Here is a 16,430-nt window from a genome sequence, read left to right on the forward strand (position 1 = left end):
TTTTACTGAACTTACAACCAACTTGCCTGCTCAGTATGCAGTTCAGATGTGAGAGACACTTCTCTGTACAGGAGCCTGTACTGTCTTCAATCCTACGCGTGCAGGTGTGTATCACAGGGAAAGAGTTTTCTCCCCATTTTGTAGTAATGTGATCTTCCTATTAGCTAGGTAACCAGCCCCTGTAGAATGAAGGGACTAGAGTCACAACATGGGGATTTCCTCTTAATATTTTTTTGTTTTGATGTTTGAACTCTTGATGCAACATTCTAGAGCAGGGTGTTCAGGACCTGCTGTGCCCAAGGGACTGATAAAGGAGAAAGCTCTACTTATTCTTTGTGATTTGATACACAGATGAAAAACTTAACGCATAATAACAGAAGTTGGTCATTAATAAATCACATCCTCATCTTTCAGCACTTCTGTAAGCAGAGGACATCTTCAGCTTTCTAGCTCTTGCAGTTTTAACACTGCAACATCAATGATGCATATGTCCAGAATCAGTTAAAAAGACCATCAGATTCTTTTTCTCTTAGTTCATCTATGTTCCACCGTCTCTCGGTCCCAAATGCACCTGAATGATTACTTTTCAGCATTCTCTGCTATTCCTCCTTGGGATGCTCTCTATTGTCCCCGTGTTTTGTGGACTGGTTGGGAGAGGGCGCTTGGGAAGGATGTGCCATTGTCGGGAGGTTGTAAGTCACTGGGATGCCTCCAGGGATGATCCCTTCCATGGCTGCAGGAAGTCCACCTGGAGCCACACCCACGATGCCTGGCGGATATGTGTATGTGGCACCATTGAGCTCAAGATGAATTGTTTGCTGGTCTACTGACCAAGGCGCTGATGTGACAAAGAATTCCTTGTTCATACAGTTTCTTAAGCTTTCTGGGATGCGACCTTTGATGGCTCAGCGGAACTCGGTGGCAGCCGCCTCCCTCATCTCCAGCGACGCCTGCTCGCTGTACCAGGCAGTGTGAGGAATGCAGATGAGATTTGGGGCATCTTTCAATGGACCCTGAGCAAAGCTGTCCCTCGTAATCCTGCCCTCCTTGAGGGCCTGTGCTAAGGCTTTCTCGCCCACCAGGCCACCAGGGGCTGCGTTCACAAGGAATGCTCCCTGCCTCATCTGCTTTATAGTAAAGTCATTGATGAGGTGGTGGTTATGTTCATTGAGATTGCAGTGCGAGGAGACGCAGTAACTCTGATACAGCAAATCCTGCAGGGTGTAGACCCTTTGAATGCCCACGGACCGTTCTATCCCATCCTGCAAGTAGGGGTCATAAAATATGACGCTGAATCCAAAGGCCTTGGCTTGAAATGCAACCGCCTGCCTCTTGCGACCAAAGCTCATGAGACCCACAGCGTCTACCCACGGATGCGGACCGCTCCCGAGGCCACTTCGAGGATTTGCTCCATGCTCTGAACCCACGTGCCTTCCCGCAGTGCCTGGCACACCCACGTGTTCCTCCGGTACAGACTGAGGATGTGGCAGACGGTGGAGTCGGCTGTCTCTTCCAGGGCTCCGGACGGGATGTTGCACACAGCAATTCCGAGCTCGCGGCAGCCTTGATGTCCACGTTGTCGTTGCCACTGCCTATCCACACGATCACTCTCAGGGCCTTGAACTTTTCCAGGTCCTCCCTGGTGAGGGTGATGGTGTGGTACATTGTGGCGCCCACGGCTTCATTTAAAACCGTCTGGTGGATCTCCTGCGAGGACTGTGCGTCACAGAAGGCCATGGTGGCCAGGTTCTTCAGGATGGGCATCTCCACGGTGCAATCTCGGCAGTCCAGCAGCACCACCGGGGGTGGGAGTGCAGGGGTCCATTCATGATACCTTCACAAATTCTGTCCAATCGCTGTCTCTTGACTTTGTGCTTACCCACAAGGGCCATTCTGTATGGAATTTTGCAATTATCAGTTCAAAAGGCAAAGCAGTCCTCTGAGAACTTATGGGAACTGGCAGGAGTCTGAGTGCATGATGCCACTATGAACCCATTCGCTTGCAACGCGGTCCCCATCGCACAGTCAATCAAGGAACCTCACCACGACCCCGGGTCTGGAGTGCCTGCAGTCCGCAACGCCAGGGGGTAGAGGCAGCTCCGGCCCCGGGAAGCCAGGTCCCTGACCCTGCTCTGAGCCTCCGAAGCGAGCTGAGGACCCACCCAGGGGGTCCGCGTGGTCTTGAGGCTCCTCCCCTGCTGGGGGCCCCATGGACCGGAGGGGTGCTGGGCACCTGCTGGCATGAAGCAGCGTCTGTCTGGCCCCCCACCACCCCAGTCCCAGCTGGCCTGCCCAGCCCATTCCTTTAAAAAAACTACTCTATTCCATGTGACCACAGATGATACATTAGGACAAAAACTGCTCTATGAAGAGAGAATAACAGAACTCTAACATGAAGTGTAGCGGCAAAGGAAACCAGAGAGCTAGATGGCATAATTCACAAAGGACTTTGATATGGTTTGGCTGTGTCCCCACCCAAATCTCAACTTGAATTGTAGTTCCCATAATCCCCACGTGTGGTGGGAGGGAATTTAATAATGGGGGTGGTTACCCTCCATGCTGTTCCTCCTGATAGTGAGTTCTCATGAGATCGGAGGGTTTTATTAAGGGGCTTTTCCGTGTTTTGCTCAGCACTTCTCCTTCCTGCTGTCACGTGAAGAAGAAAATGTTTGCTTCCCCTTCCACCATGATTGTAAGTTTCCTGAGGCCTCTCCAGCCATGCTGAACTGCGAGTCAATTAAATCTCTTTTCTTTATAAGTTACCTAGTCTTGGATATTTCTTCATAGCAGCGTGAGAATGGACTAATACAGACTTTAAGAATAGAGATCTTTGTAGGCTAAGAAGGAAGCCTAGTGGAATGGAAGAGCTAGGAGTTGCAAAGATGACTAATAGTGAGACAGGAGGAGCAAGTTCTTAGAGGGGCCCTAACTTCAAATGGGAAGAAGAATTCAAATGCAGTAGTGATGCTGGGGAATGATCTGGGGACTAGATGGAAAAATATGAAATCAGAGAATGAGCTCCAATGAGTGGATGGATGGGGAAAATGAAAGCTGGGTCATTGTATAGGATATCAGAAAATCAGGAGCCTGAGATCTCAGGGTCAGAGCAGCCCTGAAGGATGACAAGGTCCAGGTGTGGCCTCACCTCTGGCTGGCTGAAGTGCTGAGGTGATCTGAGAACTGTAAGCTGATAAGTTATCAGCCTGGATGTGGAAGGGTGAGAGCAGGGCAAAGTGTGGGGATGGACCTCATGAGTGATCTGGTGTGCACAGCCTGGAGGAAGGTTGGGGCTGGAAGGAATCCTGTGGGCTGGCAGACAACACAGAGGAATTAGGGTGGGCAGGTTGGACATCAGAGGATGAGCTGGTTTTATGAGGAGGACATGCTGGTAGAGGGGCCTGGAAGTAGCTATAGGAAGCCAAGAAGTACCCCAATCTTTCTAACTTTCTGCACTGGGGCAAAGGGTGACCTTTGTTAGTGAGCTTTGTGAGCAAATGAACTCAATGAGGAACTAAACGAAAAACACTTAGTGCAGTGCCAGCCACAGAGTCCACACCCAGTGAATGTCAGCTCGGATGGTTGTTAAAGAAAGGGATCAGTGGAAGGACTAAAAGACAGGCTGATAGGGGTGACAGAGAGAGGGGCAGGTCTGCAGGTGATGAGGGAACAGGAAGGAGCAGCACCAGAAGTAGTGTCTTCCATCACAGGACTGATGAAGGCCTCTCTCCTCCCTTCCCTCCTCTCCCCTTCCTTCCCCTTCCCTTCCTAAGAGCTTTATCAAGACGTAATGCACATAGCATGCAATTTACCCATTGAAACTGTACAACTCAATGGTTTTTAGTGTATTAACACAATTGTGCAACCATCACTACAATTGATTATAAAACATCATCACTTCAAAAAAACCCCATCCCAACAATCCTCCTGTATCCTTCAGCCATCCCCCCAATCCTAGGAAAACACAAACCCACTCTGTCTCTCTGTCTATTTTGGACATTTCACATCAATGGAATTCAAATGCATAATAAGCAATTTTTTTCTTTTTTCTTTCTTTTTTTTTTTTTTTGAGATGGAGTCTCTGTCACCCAGGCTGGAGTGCAGTGGCGCGATCTTGGCTCACTACAAGCTCCACCTCCTGGGTTCATGCCATTCTCCTGCCTCAACCTCTCAAGTAGCTAGAACTACAGGCGCCTGCCTCCATGCCTGGCTAATTTTTTGTATTTTTAGTAGAGACAGGGTTTCACCGTGTTAGCCAGGATGGTCTGGATCTCCTGACCTTATGATCCTCCCGCCTCGGCCTCCCAAAGTTCTGGGATTACAGGCGTGAGCCACCGTGCCTGGCCTCTTTTTTTTTTTTTTTTTTTGTTTGAGACAGAGTTCACTCTTGTTGCCCAGGCTGGAGTGCAACGGCGCAATCTCAGCTCACTGCAACGTCCACCTCCCGGGTTCAAGTGAGTCTCCTGCCTCAAGCTCCTGAGAAGCTGGGATTACAGGCATGCACCATCATGCCTGGCTAATTTTGTATTTTTAGTAGAGACAGGGTTTCTCCATGTTGGTCAGGCTGGTCTCGAACTCCCGACCTCAGGTGATCCACCTGCCTCAGCCTCCCAAAGTGCTGGGATTACAGGCGTGAGCAACCATGCCTGGTGCATATTTTCTCTTAAATCACTTTTTAACTGGAATAATACTTCAATGCAAGGGAATGAAGCACTAATGGTGCACTCTCAGGCACTAGCAACAGGGATGTGCGTTGGGAGTGGCAGGAAGGGGACAAGATTTGGAGACTCAAATGTTGCTTCCTGTATGCATAAGCTATCCTCCTTGTTTTTCCTCTTGAAATGTGCTTAGAAGGGAAAATGTCAAAAGCCAACCAGCCACAGAATCCAGGAGAAGGCCAGTGAGTCACTGCAGTGGCTGAGGCCTCGCTGAGCATTGCACAAAGGCAAGGCTGGGGAGTCTCTGCCCTTGGGGCTTCCCTCTTGAGGGGGAGACCACTATGTGAAGGCATGTGGGTGGGGAAAGAGACCCAACAGTGCTGATGGGAAGCTGGCAGCTGGGGTGGAGAGATCGTGATGGTGGAGCCCACAGCACTTATTATTATTATTATTAAGGGAAAGGATCACAGGGACGGACAGAAAACTATGCAAGGAACTGCACAGAGATCATCTGGAGGCCCTGACCTGTGCTTTAGTCTCCCCAGCCCCTCCATGGGACACAGTAACCTGTCCAGGGAGGGGTCAGGGCTCACCCGTGTTTCTCAAAGAGTGGGCGTAGACCGAGCAGCTCCTGAGATGACGTTGTGTGACTCACCCCATGACAGCCCCTAAATAACATTAAATCACCCACTAAAAATAGTTCCTTCTTTTGAAATTCTCTTTCAGACGTTTCAAATAAAAGAGAAATGATCAACTCGGTGCCTGCATGTTTCTAATATCTCACTAACATTTGTTCATTTATTTTTTATTTTTATTTTTGGGACAGGGTCTCACTTGTCATCCAGGCTGGAGTGCAGTGACGTAGTCTTGGCTCACTGCAGCCACAAACTCCTGGGTTCAAGCTATCCTCTCACCTCAGCCTCCCAAGTAGCTGGGACCATAGACATGCACCACCATGCCCAGCTAATTTTTTTGTAGAGATAGGGTTTCACCATCTTGCCCTGGTTGATCTTGAACTTATGGGCTCAAGCAACTGGCCTGCCTTTGCCTCCCAAAGTGCTAGGATTACAGGTGTGAGCTACCATGCCTGGATCATTTCTTTTTTAAATGAAGAGAGTGGGTCTTGGAATCAGGGTCGGCCACAACAATGCTATAGCCCTAGAATTTAATAACACTGTTTTGTGAGTGTATTTTATGTGTGAAGTGAGTGTATTTTATGCATAAGTTGGTCTTCCATTACTGGTAGTGATATAAAGTTTCCATCTTACATACTTTTTTTACACCTTTTTCAGTGAGTCAGTGTAAAGGAAAATATGAGTTACATAACAGTGGATGGGATATATATACGGCAAAAATGGGGATGGTGGTCCATGAAATTACCAAGGCAGGTGAAAACTGAACTAGAAGAATGGTCTGGTCTATGTCAACTCAGCTGGTCTGTGACTCAGTGCTTCAGAATATGAGAAACGCCATTGAGATCAGCATGAAAGTCTTCTGACTTTGAGTCAGCCATGGACCCCAGGTTGAGGGATGGCTTCCCCAACGCCTGGACTTCCCTCCTTGTTGCTGTCACCTCACTGCACTGTAATGGGCAATTTACTTGTCTGTCTCTCTCACCAGACATGGAACCAGAGAGCTGTCTTGTTTTCTTATGTCCCCAGCACCCAGCATAGTGCCTGGCACAGAGAATCCTTGGTAATTATTTACCGAGTGTAACAAATGAATGAACGGGTGTCTTCCACCCATTCATTGCCCCAGTACACTGCATAGTTACCCTGAATATGCTTATTCATTCATTGTAATGCTTACTAAGCAGCTACTTTGTGCAAGATGCCCTGCCCTTAATGGCTTTATTTTCAGTCAACAATCCAATTATTTTGCACAGCGATAGTCAAGATAATGTCAGTGGTGGGGAGACCTGAGGTTGGATCCTGCCTCTGACACTCAATATCTGGGGTGCCTTGGACCATTTACCTTCTTGAGTAAGAATGTCCTCGTGTGTAAAGTGATTTTATAATACTAACTTGTAGGATGGTCCTGCGTCACTTCAGTGAATGCTGTTGCATGAATGAGAGTGTCAGAATGAGTGAATGCATGAAGGAATGAATGACAGACAATGGCCCAGATCAGGTAGGACACAGCCTGGCTCCTCTCCCATGGCCAGGAAATCCAGGACAGGTACAAGAAATCCTAAGCCTTGAACTCTGTTTAACCAGGCAAAAATGGAGCAAACTGGTAAAAAAGGAGAAAGCTAGGATAATTCTCTCCTACAGCGGACCCTGAGGCTGTGGCTGCACCCGAGCAGGGGCTCTTGAGCAGGTGAGCCACGAAACAGACTAGCTGCTCCCTGGACTGCTGAATGTCCCACTGCTGTGAGTATCCCTCCTTTTCAGGGACATAGACTATGTGATGTTGGCATGGTGACCAGTTAGCCAGTCCCCCCACCCCCATCCTCTGCATCCTGAGGTGACAAAGAGGCCCTGAGGAGTAGAATGAGCCCCTGATGGCTCCCCAGGCTCACGAATGGCAGGGAGAGCCGGGTCCAAGAATGGAGGAGCCTGGCACTAAACTCTCGTCATGTGAACAATGGAGCCGTTGCCCTGGAAACCAAGCAGGCCTCTCCCTGGGCCTCAAGGCTGAGTCTGGGAAGAGGTGTCCTAAGAAAGGGAGGTGGGAACGGAGGGGGGCATGCCTGTTCTCAGAACTGTCTGCCCAGCATGCAAGGGCAGCAGGAGGCCCTTTTCCAAGGAAGACGATCAGAGTCTCTGTTGGCCCATTCTCCAGAGCCACTGGGGGAGACCAGGGTGTGGACACCTCATTGCAGCATCTGATGAGGACTTCTCCTCACGCCTACCCCTCCGCCCTGGCCTCCTGAGGGCTAGTTCAGGGGCAGGGGCTGTGAGATGAGGACATGGGGATTGACGGCAGCCATGACAGGTCTAACCTTGGGGTTGTCCCGGAAACTCTGCAATGTGTGTGGATCCTGTAGGTGCAGGTGGGGCGTGTAGAGCTGGGGGTGGCCAGAGTAGGGCTGCATTCTCCGAGCCTGAGAGCAGACCCTTGCTCTGAGAGGGCCCAGGGGTTTTGTTAAAGTGCCAGCTTCTGGAGCAAGACAGTCCCGGCTTCAGCTCTTGACTGCATCACTCTGGCTGCATGACCTGGGGAAGTCATTTCATTCCTCGGGGTCTCAGTTTCCTTGGCTGTAAAGCAGGAATAATACCAGTCATAGTATGGTGGCGTTGAATGAAGAGGATGGCCCCTGTCAACACAATGTTGGGTAGGGTAGCTCAGTGTGCATTCACTTCCTCTCCTCACCCTCCCCAGATCTCTCATTTCTTCCTCTAGGCACCTGTGGCTCGTAATCGTGGAGAGATTGCCCTGGCCCCAGTTTGCACACAAACTGCCCAGCTACCCCATCAACACAAACTCCCTCCATTCTCCCTGACAGTCTCCCCAGTTTCTTGTTAACCTCCTGAGGAAGATGGCCTGTGAGGGCACCGGGCAGGACATGAAGGCACCGGGGGGGACATACCCAGATCGTGGTGCTGGAGTTTGTCTTTGAGAAGTGGTGGTTACAGGTGTCCTTTGCCTGTCAGAATTTTCTCTTTTTCCCCTTTGAACCTGGGTTGCTTTTGCCATAAACAAAAAAAAAAAAAAAAAAAGAAAGAAAAGAAAAGAAACAGTGAAGAGGGGTCGCAGTACACCTTGAAAAAGGCCTGGGTGCTCAGAGGCATTGGGGCTGACCGTTCAGGGCCCCAAGGGTGTCCTGGTCTTATGCCTGGCTAGAAGCAGGTGGCTGGGGTAGAATCTGACTCAGCTGGTGGCCACCAGAGCCCTGCACCCCCATGCCTTGCCCCCTCCACAGTCAGCGCTCAACACTCTGGTCAGGGAGCCTGCGTGGGTGTTAGGGGGATGAAGGCAGTGGACACCATCACAGCCAGACTCCTGGTCCTTTAGAACAAATGGGTCCCTCTTGTGGCTGCTCTCAGAGCAGACAGGCTGGTGGGGAGGGGCACATGGTGCCTGAACGAAGAGGCACCAAAGACTCTGAAGCTGCTCTGGCCTGGCCCTTGTGTGCCAAAAGGAAAGATCATTCCTGGCCTGACCCCCCTGAGTTGAATTGGAACTGCAAGGCTCTTTCCTGCCTCTTCCCAAGCAAGAACCTTGTTGAGGTTGAAATGCAGCCATTTTGAGAAGCCACGCTACGTGCAGGCTGCACTGCCAAGCTGAGAGGGGCCCTGGGGAGGAGCTGGCCGCAGGGATCTTGCCCACAAAGTAATAATCTCAGAGAGAAGAAGATCATACAAGTAGTTCACGTACTATTTCTGGAGAATCTGTTAGGTCATAGCCCTGGGCTAGGCTCATTGTGGGGGTGTGTGAGCAGAAACTAAGAAAACCATACTTGTTCTTGAGCGCCTTAAATCTAGTTTGTGTGCTCATTCCAAACAAAGATTCTTACCTTGGATCCTTGGATTGGCTTCACGGGGTCCATGGGCTCCCTCAAATTATATGCAAAATATGAGCTCATAAGCATTTTTCTGGAAAGAGGGTCAGTGTTTTCATCAGATTATTAAAGGATTCAAAAGAATAAGAAACACAGCTAAAGTAAATGAGATCAGAATGTTCTCATCCAATGGCGCATGGGCCCTTTCAAAACAGTCACCTTGGGAGGGGGTAGACGTGCTCACAAAATATCATCTTTCCTTCCATCAGGGGCTCCTGTAGGCTGTCCTTGGGGACAGCTTTAAAGCTATGAAAGAATTTCAGGCTTATTTATTCCTGACCACATTTCATTTTGTCCCCAGAATGACCGAGCTTGATCACCCACCTTAGTTACCAGCTTTGGATCCAAATGACTGTTAGCTGTTTCCAAAAATTCCATCTACCTTAACAAGGCAAAGATTTGTCACCCTCAAGAGTATTCAAACGAACATGATGGCATAACTGCAGGATTTCCCGAAACCGCCTTCAGAACAGAGTGGGAAAAGAGTATATCCCAGCATGTGTACTCCATGTAGTCTTTTGAGAATGACTAGAGTCTGATAGGTCAGTAAAATGATGGCTGGGTGCAGTGGCTCATGCCTGTAATCCCAGCACTTTGGTAGACTGAGGCGGGCAGATCACGAGGACAGGAGTTTGAGACCAGCCTGACCAACATGGTGAAACCCCATCTCTACTAAAAATACAAAAAATTAGCCAGGCATGGTGGCAGGTGCCTGTAATCTCGGCTACTCAGGAGGCTGAGACAGGAGAATCACTTGAACCCTGGAGTCGGAGGTTACAGTGAGCTGAGACCGCACCACAGCACTCCAAACTGGTCAACAGAGTGAGACTATGTCTCAAAAAAAAAAAAAAAGTCAACCAGGTAACTTTATAAACGATGAATTGTAAACATAACAGATTAACCAGCAATACCCAGAAAATGAGATGAAGGGTCAAAAAATGTGTAGAGGAAGTCAGAGAACAGAGAGGTCATGGAGGCCAGGAATGTGCCATCATTTATACAGCATTCAAGAGATGTTTATTGATATACACTTAGGACCGAAACAGGAGCTCCCAATAGAATAGAGGAGACAGACACACAAATAACCAGCTGTAGAGCCATGCAGAACATGTTATAACAGAGGGAGGTGCAAGGCGCTAAGTTCACTGAGGGAGTGACACCCCAAAAGTTCACTCAATGTGGCATGAAATTCACCCCAAAGTGACAAATCCTTGAAGAGTTGTAGAGTGAACGGAGAGCACAAAGCAAACGTTCTCTTTATCTGGCCCACTGAAGGCAAAACTCGGAAGAAGGCCGTAGTAGGTTGTGTGAATGGTCCCAGTTCTTTTATCCTCTCTGTAGCCTTGTCCGTTGCCAGGTAACTTTGCAGTGCTCTCCCACCCTGGGCAGGTTGGAATTCCCTGCCCGGGAAGTGGGATATTAGCAGACATGTGAGAGAAGCAGGATCTTTAAAAGGAGCTCACGTGATTTGGCCTGTTCTCCAGCACCTCTGCCATTGCCATAAGAAGAATATTCTGGCGACTCGCGAGCCCAAGGCAAGAGAATCACTTGAGTCAGGAGTTTGAGAATAGTCTGGGCAACACAGCAATATCTTTTTCTAAAAAAAAAGAAAATTAACTAAAAAAGAATATTGAGGGCTACTTCACTGATCATAGGAAGAGAATGAGAGATATGCAGAGTAGAGTTGTCCCAACCAAGGTGTCCTAGCCAAGCCCAGCCTAGAGAGGAACCTCCAAGCAACCTCAAGACGCAGGAGTGACCCCAGTAAAATCAGCAGAACCCCTGACCCTCATTAAAGCCCAGACTTGATCGGCATACTCCTTGTCAACCCAAAGAAAGGCAAGACATAGTAATAAAAAACTGTTGTTGTAAATCACTGAGTTTTGGGGTAGTTTGTTACACAGTGAAAGCTAACTGATACAAAGATCCCTTTAACAGAGTTTTCAGTAAAGTTCCCACTGTCGAGTTATCTAAAAGACGAGGCACTTTGTGAATTTCATAAAATAGATTCTTTCATCATTCAGTGACTATTCCTGAGAACCTGCATCTACTTAGCATGCTCAAGGTGCTATGGCAATTAAAATGGCCATAGAAGCTTGAAGTCCAGTTGAGGAGATGATATAGGATATAAATACGGAGAAGGTAGAATGTGATTAACGTGTCACAAGAGAGATCAGAGGAGGAACTAAGAGAGTTGGAGCGATTTCTTTCAAGAGAGAGGTGATCAGGAAAGCTAGGATTTTAATAGGCAGTGGAGAAAAGAATGGCTATTTCCCACAGGGGACTTTGAAAGCCAGGACATGGGGATCGGGTCTTATTTCTTAGGCAGGTCACTCTCACTTGGCTGGCTAGACAGCTTCTTCCAGAAGCAGTATACTCCCAGGCAGGAGAGTCTCCTTCCAAAAGGACGTGAAATATAGATTACATCACAAGCCTCAGAGAAAATGCTCCATCAGTTATTCACTCACCCCACAAACCTTTACCGAACACGGTGCCGGGCACCATGGACTCAATGATGTCTAGAAGCCAGCCCTGGCCTTGGAGGTACTGGGAGTTGAGGGAGAGGGGTAGAAACACACAAGCACATTGTTACAGCCACGTGACGGATGCTACAGCCTAAGTGAAAGCAAGGCATTGTGGGAACCCACAGGAGAGAGTGCTCCACTCTGCTTGATGAGGGCAAAAAGGGCTTCCTAGAGAAGGTGACACAAAAGCTGAGGCTGTGAGTCTTGGTGAATGGGGAAACATTTCCCAGGCAGACACAGGGAGAGGGGTCGGGGGGAGAAGATACTGGTATTTTCTAGTGTTCCATCCTTGGCCTTGTTTCTTTTCACCCTATTCACTCTTGTTCCCCTATCTTCTTAGTCTCATGGCTTCAAATGTCTTCTAGATGTGGATGACTCCTCAAGCTCAGTGAAGTCTCCTCAGAGGTTCAGAGCTACATCAGCTGCCTCCCAGACTTCACTGCGTGGGGGTTCCACAGCACTTCAAATTCAGCCATCCAGAACGGAGGTCTTCATAGTTCACCCCAAAACCTGAATCTTTCTTTGAAATTATTTTCTCAGTGAATGACTCCATCTCCTGCCCAGTCACTCAAGCCAGTGGGTCAAAAGTTCTCTCAGTTCTTTCTGTCCTTCCCTCTCTCTCTTTCTTTGATAGCAGTAAAATATAGATAACATAAAATATACTATCTTGACCATTTATCAGTGTACAATTCAGTGGTATTAAGTGCGTTTACACTGTTGAGCAACCAACCCCACTATCCATCTTCAAAACTTTTTAATCATCCCATACTGAAGATAAGCACCAATTAAACAATAACTCCCCATTTCCCTCTTCCCCCAGCCCCTGGTCATCTCTATTCTGCCTTCTGTCTCTATGATTTAGAATATTCTAGGTACCTTGTATAAGAGAAATCATACAATATCTGTTCTTTTGTGTCTGGCTTATTTTACTCAGCATAATATCTTCAAGACTCATCCATGTTTTAGCACGTGTCAGAATTTCATTCCTTTTCAAGGTTAAATAATATTTGATTGTATGAATATACTGCATCTGTTCAACCATTTATCTGTCAGTGGACACTTAGCTTGTTTCTACTTTTTGGCTATGGTGAATAATGGTGCCATGTACATGGTGTACAAATAGGTATTCAAGCCCCTGCTTTTAATTCTTTTGGAAGCATAATTCTAGAAGTGGAATTGCTGTATCGGATAGTAATTTTATGTTTAATTTTTTGAGGACTTGCTAAATCGTTTTCCATAATGGCTCCACCATTTTTGATTCCGCCAGCCACGTACAGGGGCTCCAATTTCTCCATGTCCTTGCCCAACACTTATTGTTTTCTGTTGGGATTCTGTTGTTGTTGTTTTTACTTTATTTATTTATTTTTTTGAGATGGAGTATTACTCTGTTGCCCAGGCTGGAGTGCAGTGATGCAATCTTGGCTCACTGCAACCTCTGCCTCCTGGGCTCAAGCAATTCTCCTTCTTCAGCCTCCCAAGTAGCTGGAATTACAGTAGACAGCCACCACGCCTGGCTAATTTATGTATTTTTAGTAGAGGCTGGGTTTCATCATGTTGGCCAGGCTGGTCTCAAACTCCTGATGTCAGGTGACCCGCCGGCCTCAGTCTCCTAAAGCACTGGGATTACAGGCATGAGCCCCCTTGCCTGGCCTGTTGTTTTTATAATAGCCATTCTAATGGGTGTGAAGTGGTATCTCGTGGTTTTAATTAGCATTCCTCTGTTAGTTAGTTGATATGGAGCAATATTTTCATGTGCTTATGGGCCATTTGTATGTTTTCTTGGAGAAATAGCTATTCATGCTCTTTGACAATTTATTAATTGGTCTGGTTTTTTGTTGTTGTTGAGTTTCAGGAGTTCGTTATATATTCTGGGTATTAATCTCTTATCAGATACGTGATTTGCAAATATTTTCTCCCATTTTGTGTATTGTTTTTTTACTCTCCTGGTAGTGTCCTTTGATGCATGAAAGTTTTACATTTTGATGAAGTCTGATTGTGTCTATTTTCTTCTTTTTTTGCTGTCTATACCTCAGTTCTTCTTAATAAACCTCCATCCTATTATCATTACCACCTTAGTTTACAACCTTAGTCCAGGCTCTTGTCTCCACATCTCCAAGCTCAACCTTTTAAAAACAAACATCAATTAGCCACTCTCAAAGACAAATGTAATCATTTCATATCTTCATTTATTTATTTAGCTACATTTATGGAGCACCAGGCACTCTACTAGGTGAGGAAGATGGGATTGTAAATAAGACAGGCCCCAGCCCTCAGGAAGTTTCTGTTCTAGTGATGCAGACAGCCAACTAGCAGATAAATGCAGCCAAGAAAATGGTTTTGAAGTATTTCTGATGGGCCAGGTGCAGTGGCTCACACCTGTAATCCCAGCACTTTGGGAGGCTGAGGTGGGCAGATCACCTGAGGTCAGGAGTTCGAGACCAGCCTGGCCAACATGGTGAAACCCCATCTCTACTAAAAATACAAAAATTTGCCAGGCACAGTGGCATGTGCCTGTAATCCCAGCTACTTGGGAAGCTGAGGCCAGAGAATCACTTGAACCCAGGAGGCAGAGATTGCAGTGAGTCGAGATCTTGCCACTGCACTCCAGCCTGGGTGACAGAGTGAGACTTTATCTCAAAAAAAAAAAAAAAAATTCTGATATGTCTTCCTTCTCAATAATTTGCCTCTCCGCACCCTCTTTCCTTCCGCAGTATTCCACCATTAAGGCTGAACCAGGAAGCCGACATCGCAGGGAAGGAGAGAGAGACAATGCCCAGAACCAAGAAGTTCATTGTGAAAGGAAGATGTGCTATTTGGGGGATCCTTCCAGACAGGAGGAGGAAATAGAAAGCACTTCAGGGAGAAGGAAGAGGCCGGGAGTCTGGACAAAGGCCTCTTTGCCGAAGGCGGTGGCAAAGTGCACTGTTGGCAGCAGCAGCAGCAGCAGCAGCAGCAGCAGTGATCTTCCTGGGGCAGTCAGACCCACCTTGCTGCAGATGAGGCTGGCGAAGACTGAAGGGTGGCATTGAGAAACTCCCCTCTGGCCCCTTCTCCCTCTCCAGTCCCGCTCCTGATCACTTAAATGTGCGTGCTTTACCCTTGGGTCCAGATGCCAGTTGAAAAGAAAGACAAGAACAGGAGAATGGGGAAGAAAATCCTGAAGAACTGACTATTTTTCTTAAAGCAACCACAGTCTGAACTGAACAGTGAATGAGATAATATTTAACTTGAGCTGAAAAGACCCCTATTAAATTGAACCCAGTATCCTGGCCTGGGAGAGAGTAGAAGAGGGCCTGGAGAACAAAGTTGAATTCAGTTACAGTTTAGTTATGGGAACTGAACCATAATGACTTTTTACCTTTGCCACAGAAACAATTAAGATCATTATCACCGGAGGCTAGTGCTATCTATTGCAAGGAGATGGACGGGCTGCTGTGACAGGCAGGACTGAGGAAGCCTATTTCAAGTCATGTCATGGCCAAGGAGGGCGCCTTGGAGGAGGTGACCCTTGGCTGAGCCTCAAAGGATAAGAAGTAACCCAGAGGAGAGCCAAGGTGAGAGAGTTCCAGGAAGGGGAATTGTGCACCTAACAGCAGGGGTTGGGAGATTGCACCACATGTGTGAGAAACAGGAGATGACAGTGCCAATAAGACGCAATGATTCAGGGGAGGGCATTAAAAACTTTAGAATCTTCTACCATGATTATAACCCTCCACTGCTCCACATTTTTAAATGATTCCTCATATGTTCTAAAATAAAGTTTAGATTCATCAGCTCCGAGCCCAGGGCCCTTCTATCCTGGCTTCTTGGGCCTCACTTGCACCACTGGGCCTCGTTCCCCATCCATCAGTTCTCCCCAACAGGCCCCTGCAGACACCTTGTTCTTCCCACTACTCTGCCTTTCCTTCACCTGGGACGCTGGGCTCCCACTTCCCGACCTGCCTAATCCCCTCCCCTTCCTGTGTTTAAAGACCCAGTTCCTGCCATTTCCTCCAAGAAGTTTCTCTGACCTTCCTAGGTTGAGAGGACCACCCCCTCCTTTGTGCCCCCACCGTTCTTCCTGGGTACAGCCACCATTCCCTCTGTTGTGACTGTTTGCCTGTCTTTCTCCCCACGTGACTGCATGCTCCTTGGGGACAGGGACTGAGTCTTATTCATTTTGGCACACTCCGTGTTTCTCTGGTAGGTGGTTGTATATACACTGACATCTCCAAAACCTTTTCTGCCTCCCAGTTCTCTCTCTTGAGCTTTAGACCCATACATCTTCCTGCCCTCCAGATACATTCATGCAACTGGCCTACAGCAGTGGTTCTGGCGCACAGGTGTGCATCGCAATCACCTGGAGGCCGTTCATGCTGCTGCTTCAAGAGACAGTTGTGTGCACCTCTTCCCAACTCCCCGTTTACTGATGCACGTTTAGTGATATCAGATTGGTAGCTTGAAATCAGCCATGGTGAAATTGGCACCCCAGGAACTGGAAAACACCACCCGTCAGGGCTTCTCCCTGTCCCTGGAGGGCCAGTTGCTAAGCATTTGGCAGGACGCCTCTAGCTGGAGGGCTAGACAGTTTATTAAAACCCAGATTGCTGGGCCCACCCACAGAGCTCCTAATTCGGCAGGGCCTGAGAATGTGCATTTCTAACCAGTTCCCAGTGATGCTGACACTGTTGGTCTGGGGACCACAGTTTGAGAACCATTGGCCTACAGGCACCTCAAAACCATGTCCAGACTTAAAGCCATCATCTT

The 16,430-nt window shown here is 47.8% G+C and overlaps 1 pseudogene; it reads right to left on the reverse strand.

The window, feature by feature from the left end:
• Positions 1-599: 599 nt before the first annotated feature.
• Positions 600-1,892, reverse strand: LOC100440858 (C-terminal-binding protein 2-like; annotated as a pseudogene).
• Positions 1,893-16,430: the final 14,538 nt, after the last annotated feature.

This window comes from Pongo abelii, chromosome 9 (genome assembly GCF_028885655.2).
Source record: "Pongo abelii isolate AG06213 chromosome 9, NHGRI_mPonAbe1-v2.0_pri, whole genome shotgun sequence".
NCBI classification, from domain to species: domain Eukaryota; kingdom Metazoa; phylum Chordata; class Mammalia; order Primates; family Hominidae; genus Pongo; species Pongo abelii.